Below are 6,792 nucleotides of genomic sequence, written 5' to 3'. Positions count from 1 at the left end.
TATTATTCCTGTACCCTTACTCTGCAACTTGCTGATACTGCACCTGATCAACCTGGGTGGTGTCTAGTTGTTACCCCTTACAAGTTCTTAAGCTTGTGACACTGGTCTTTCCTTTTAGAGAGAAATATTATAGAGAATACAAACTCCCAGTTAACTATAGAAAATATAAATTATTTTTTCATTCTGAAATTTAAAACCATATCAAATTAAAACAGTGTGTCAGTATGCAGCTACTGAATTGTTGCAATGTGTGACGGCATTTCTTTATCCTAAATGAACATTTTCTTTTCACTGGATGTTAATGTATCTGCAAGTTAAAACTTACATATAGTTTATATGCAGCTTTTGAATGAAAGGTCTCTAGAAAAATGGAGCCAGAAGCCAAGACCAGCAATTTGGCAGTTCAGTGTCACATGGCATCTGGAGACACCAGACACTGAGAAATGCAATTTCTTGTAATACCTTTTGTCAGCTTTAGTGCAAAATTTATGTAATCTGTCATCACTCCCCATTACTGCTCCAGCCTTTTGCATAACCCGGACTCTCAAGAGTAATTTCAAATAGTTTTCCAAGGCTTTTAAATTTACCTCTATTTGCAAAGAGATGAATGGAAAAAATGAATCAGCTTGAGAAACACTCTAAAAGTAACCATAACATTCCAGCTCGTAACAGAGTCCACAACTGGAAAAAACTATGAGGAAAGTGCTTGCCTACAGCACAATTGCAAATGAAGTAAACATATGGCTTACAGCACACTGCAGGCTTAATTTGTTGGAAAGGACTTATTTATCTGGTTATGGGATAGATCAAACATGTATTTGAAAGACCATAATAAACTACCTTCTGTTCCATGAAAGGAGTGGAATGACAGATTTTAATAAAATGCAGGCTATTGCTAGGATGTACCTACCATGAGTGAAGCATCAAGCAGATTTTAAATGAGCAGTGTGTTGCAAAGATACTAGCTAATAATGCAAAATACTGGATCCTGAGAACAATGGATACTCTGAAATATTATAAAACTCACAAATACAGGAAAGCATGTATAATATAGGGTCAAAACCCCCTAATCATATAACCAATTCAAACACCTCAACAAATTAATAGATTTATTTTTTCACTAATTTATTTTCGTTATAGTAAACATGAAACAGCAGTTTTATAGCCTTCTTGCCAGAAAAGAAGTTTGCTTTTTTAAAAAATTTCAAAGTACCTCCTAAGACAAGTTGTTGTATTTGAACTTAAACAAAATGTTAAAACTGAGAAAAATACATATTGTCCAAATATGTATCCAGCTAATCTGACAGAAGGCAGGATATCCAAAGAGGCACCATGAACTGATTAAATCCCTAAGCCACCTCCTTTCTCCTGAAGGTTAGAGATCTTAACAAGCTAAATGAATAAGCAACAAATACAGATAACCTATGCAGCACAAATTGCAGAAAAAGTTTCCAATTGTTTACCAAGGAAGCTGACAAGCTCACTATTTTAAGCAAAAAGACCTAGTAAAACAAAGATACAGAAGCAGCAATCTTACAAAATAAAGTCAAGAACTCCACATAGTAATAGTGACAAAATTTTCACATACACACAGGCAAAACTTTATTGTCCTTTAACAAACACATTATTAGAAAAAAATAAAATTCAAAAGTTGCCTTTTTCCATAGTGATTACAGAAAAAATACATTTTCTATCCTTAAAGACAAATCATATTCCAAAATGTAAGTCTTCCCATATAACTATTATTATAGTTATTCTATTATTAAAGACATCTTTCAGTCTATTATTAAAGACGTCTTTCTAATTGTACTTCAATATGTAAATAAATTGCAAATCACAAACATCAAGTTCATATTACACAGCAAAAAAACACTATTTGAATGAACTTCTGCAAAAACTTTCTGCAAAATTCACAGTCTCTACAAAAACCACAACTCCTCAGTACAGTTTGACAAAGTGTGTGTGGTCATTTTATATTGCACTAACTTTTCTTGACACATCTGCCCAAACCTGTCATTCAGATGCTATCAACTGGTTCAGAGCAACATCACAAAGACTAAGAATAGCAGTAACTTTAGAATGAACCAAAAACATTAAAAAATGGGTGCCCACTGCTGTCCAGAATGCAAAAAAGAGAAGGTGAAAAAACTTCTTGACAATGAGAATGTGACACTTTTCAGAACAGCAGCAGCTTTCAGCAGAAAGTAGCCCCTTTTCCTTCCCCTTCTCTGACACACTTGGTTTTTGGTTTGCATAGAAAAGGGAATGTTTTGTCCAATTTTGATGGACTCTTATTTTTTGGTTTAGCTATTATACAGAACAAAAAAAAAAGAACACATTAGAAATAAAAAAAAAAAAGTTTGTGTGCTTTATGATAAAGTCACATGTTAAATACTCACACTTTCAGGTACCACACGTTTTTTTGTTCAGGACAGAAAAATAATTCTGCATTTCCTTTCAACATGTAACATATCCCCATTTCTTTTAATTGCATCCCAAAGTTCTAATTTTCTATATTCTTCTTTTAGTCTGCCTCCATGTCTTCAAGTATCCTTGTTAGACACTGTTGGCTCCTCCTTACTGCACACCTTCAGACAGCTTCCTGTTAAGTACCCAATATCGTTTATCCCATCCACTAAGGCAACTCAGATTTTGCTTTTAAAGACCGCCACAACAGTTTCTCCAAGACCGCATAAGCATGCTTATTATTCACCCAAGGAACAAAACCCCAATCTCAATGGAAACAAGTTCCTAGGAACAGATGCACAGCTATGAAACAAGTGATCAGGTTTCCATCTCGGTCTCTGCAGTATCAGTCCTTGCAGCAGTTTTAGCACCCGATGGAGTCTCTTCATCTAGGTTCTGAATATCAGACAAATCAATAGCAGGCAGTGGTGCTCTCCAGTACAGGAATGAGTTATATTGACAGAATTCCTCTTCTTGCTTTGAAAAGAGACAAATAAATAAAAAGTTAACAAAACATTAATGTCTATACCAGCAGCAGAAAATAATAAAAAGAAACTTTTTATACAAGAAACTGAAACTAGGAAGAGTTACTCAGCTATTACATATTAACAACTACTTTATGATTCTTAACTAGGTCATTATTTACTTCTGCCTTTTCTAATATTCTTGTAAAGAATTATGTAACAGCTTCCATATTCCATACATTTCTTCAGCTTACGACTTTTACACCGAAAAAAAGTTGTAAAACTTGCGCAATTACTGGACTTTGCATACAAAAATGGCTCACTGCTTTTAATAGTATTCAATTTTCATGCACATTTAGAAACTAGTATTCAAAAGAATGTATTTAGCTACTTAACAGCAACTCAGAGGGATGATACACACAGGATAAAGAAAGCATTTTAAACAACATTCTATTTCTTCTTTTCTGTATCTAAATTTTGTATTGAAGAGAGGAAAGCTTAAGAATCACAGAATATTCGGAGCTGGAAGGGACCTTTAAGGATCAGCAAGTGCAGCTCTTAAATGAATACCTCATATGCGGAGCAAACCCACAACCTTGGCATTATGAGCACAATGTTCCAACCTATCTAACTAGATAATATCTCAAAAAACCTTGGAGAAACAAACACATTCTCATCTACTAATTTAATATGGCATCACAATTTTAATTGTTTTTTAAACGTCTATGAGAAAGTGCACTGCCTGTTTATAAAGATGTCACAGTTATCAACAATGGCTAAGCTGTACATGTTCTTATGGACATGATACATCTAGGCAGAGGAATTAATTAAGTCATTCCTTAGGTCATGAGCATGTATTTTCTTCTGGTATATAAAAACAGTGTATGCTGACACAAATATAAAATAATGCATTTTCATATTATATTGGGTTTGCATTTTTCCTAACATACAATTAGAATTTTTTAATATTTTACTTCACTGTCTCAGCTGTAAGAGAAACTGAAAATAAGTATTTTTAACGAATAAACTGGTGTAATTGTTTTGGTATTCCTGAGATACCAAAGTGCAGCTTGTGGGGGGTCAAAGCATCACTTCAATGCACACTGTGACTAAGTCAAATTCAATGGGCCTCTACAGTGTGGCTTTTGAAAATATTAATTACTTGTCTGTTGGTTTTGCAACAGAATTTAAAAAAACAGTAGTGAGTATCATCCCTACACCTTCTCAAATACTGAAAAATTATGCTTTCCCCATTCTTCCCAGAAGAGAGAAGTACACAAAATCACCATACTTCTCATTTAGAGAATACATTTTTCTATTTGTTACCACACAGACCTCTCCTGAACTACAATCTGTTGTACCAAGCAACATCTTCCTGCTACAAAACCCCTGCATGATTTAAAACCTGTAATAATTAAGAGAGGATGAAAAGTGTAGACGTCTCATAACAGTAAGATGGCTGCTTGCCTACAGAGTACTACTAATGTGAATTTCCTCATTGGAAAAGTCTGTCTTCAGAAAACATTAAAGAACAAAAGTTCCCATTAATTGACACCAGAACCAATTAAATGACACCATGACACAGGACAAAAAGACTGATTATACTGAACCTAGAAGAAAGCCAAACTAAAAGTAGTTGCCCATTCTTGTAAACCAGAAGTTTTGTATTGCACAGCATTAACAACAATTGACAAGCGTGGAAAGGACGACTTTCCAATCTGTAGTGCAGCATAGGCAGTATCACTCCCACAGAACTGTGCAGGACAGGTGGCTAACAAATTCTTTTAAAAAATCTCAGGCAGTGCAGTTTCAGAAACTGACAACTAATTTTACAAATTCTCCCTTGCATTATTTGAATTCCCCTGACATTTTATTAATTTTTTTTTTTTTAACTGAGAGCTAAGTACTTAAAATCAGAACCCTGATGCTTTGTATGCATACAGTGAATGACAGCACCATGGTTTCAAAATGATTAGTCTAAGAGCTCATAAGCAAATACTCAATTTTGGACTAAGACTACAAGCATAATTACTCTCAAAAGCTTTCAGGTTTACAGATCAGCAATACTGCAGTGTGAAAATGAAAAAAAAAGTACAAAAGACAGGCACAAACGCTAAACATTCGTACCTAGAAGGCAAAATGAAACACCAAATATTCACCTTCAACTAAGTAAGTTTCCACATAGATTTTGAGTAGAAATTCTATCAAGGTAGGCAACAAGGTAGGCAAACTCAGAGATGCAAAAGCCCAGCTTCTATAGACCAAGTTGCATAATATTTAAGGAGTCAGTTTTCCAACTCTAGTTGCAGAAGTGTACTTTGAATTAAAATAATCTTTCTTCTCTGGCCAACTGCAATATGATGCTTTAAACTTTAACAAAAATACTGTGAAATTAACAGTATCCTGATCATACTTATTAATGTAATGAAATACACAAGCCATAAACACCAAAGAATAATACCAACCTAGAGACTGTATTTTCAGAAAGGTTTAAGAATCATCATCAGAAATAACATTCTAAAGTATTTAAAATATACAGGTGGGACACACAAAAACCAGAAGAAATATCTCTAGCCTGAAGTGTTAATCAAGCTTTATTTTAAAACTAAAACATTTTTTACACAATACTGTGCTGACAAGAAACAACCTGTTAAAAATACACACCTAGAAAAATGTTTTACATAGAGAACTAATCTTTACTGTGTGGAAATTCAAGGGGCTTGTGGCCTTCTGATCACTGCTAAAGCTTACAAAATCATGCAAAGTAACACCAAGAGCAAGTATATCTGCAATGGGAGTCAGACTGTTCTGCAGAGGTTTGTTCAATTTGTTTAATTACTACACTTGTGAGTGTATGTGTTCAGTCTTCAAAACTAAAAGAAATGCTTGTGTTTACAATGGCTGTAAAATATTCATATGACACACAATTCTTTCTGAATTTCTTCCTGCCTTAATTTTACCATCCATCATCAATAAAACCCACTAACAAATCAATCAACCAAGAAAACACAAAAAGGCAGAGCATGAAAAATAAAAGCCACTGTTTTCTTTACAGATCGTATGTGGGTGTTATACTCTGAGAGGCCTCAAATCATCGAAATTAAGAGTCTACAACTGCCAATCAAAGCCCATCTAACCTGATCAGACTTTCTGCCACCTCCATATCACTGAGTCTAATAGTTTGGTCTTTCAAGATCCAGGTGAGACAAAAAGTTAGTTTAATATGTAACAAACTTCTATGTTTGAAATGTGTGAAATATCTGATCACAATCTGCTTTGGTTGTGCGGAGTTTTTGGGTTTCTTTTTTTAATTACAATTTTCTTCGCATGTACCAAATTTTGTTTTCTGAACTATTGTGTAAAATGCAGTCAAGACCAGGAAGAAAAACGTATATTATTCAAAGTTATCCAGAAAAGTCGTTTCAATATACTCTAATCATAACGACACAGATGCCCTTCCTCAGACCACCGCCTCCACTAAATGTTTTGGTTAAAAGACAGCGCTGGCATTGCTATTAAATGTCAAAACAAGAAGTTAAGGAAGCTGACGCTGTAGTGAGCCTAACCCTCACCCTCACACAACAGAGGCGACACCAGAATAACCTCTGCAAGCTTCCACCGCACTGCTGGACGGGGATGAAGCTGAGCATAACCTCAGGTGAGGTGGACAGGCTGTTTCACGGCACGGAGCAGGGAAGGAACCGGTAATGCTGGATGATACTTCTCTTGCCTCGAGGAAGACAAAAGTAAAAGGAGCTTTAAGACGCGGCCAGGAGGCGCACATGAGCCCGGGCGGCACTGAGCGTTCCCGGCGGAAGCTCGCCAGCACCCCCGGCGGACACCCGCGTCCTGCAGACACGCT

General features: G+C 35.5%; 1 long non-coding RNA gene across 1 annotated transcript; it reads right to left on the bottom strand.

Annotated features, from left to right (window-relative positions):
- Positions 1–1,104: 1,104 nt before the first annotated feature.
- On the bottom strand, positions 1,105–6,641 carry LOC115948142. The gene is made up of 2 exons (XR_004081988.1): positions 6,503–6,641; positions 1,105–2,943 (listed from the first exon to the last, which is right to left on the bottom strand). It is a non-coding gene; the product is annotated as an uncharacterized LOC115948142 (long non-coding RNA).
- Between the last annotated feature and the right edge of the window lie 151 nt (positions 6,642–6,792).

This window comes from Geospiza fortis, unplaced genomic scaffold, assembly GCF_000277835.1.
Source record: "Geospiza fortis unplaced genomic scaffold, GeoFor_1.0 scaffold279, whole genome shotgun sequence".
NCBI lineage: Eukaryota > Metazoa > Chordata > Aves > Passeriformes > Thraupidae > Geospiza > Geospiza fortis.
The sequence above is the reverse complement of the archived record's forward strand: the minus strand, read 5'-3'. Positions and strand labels throughout refer to the sequence as shown.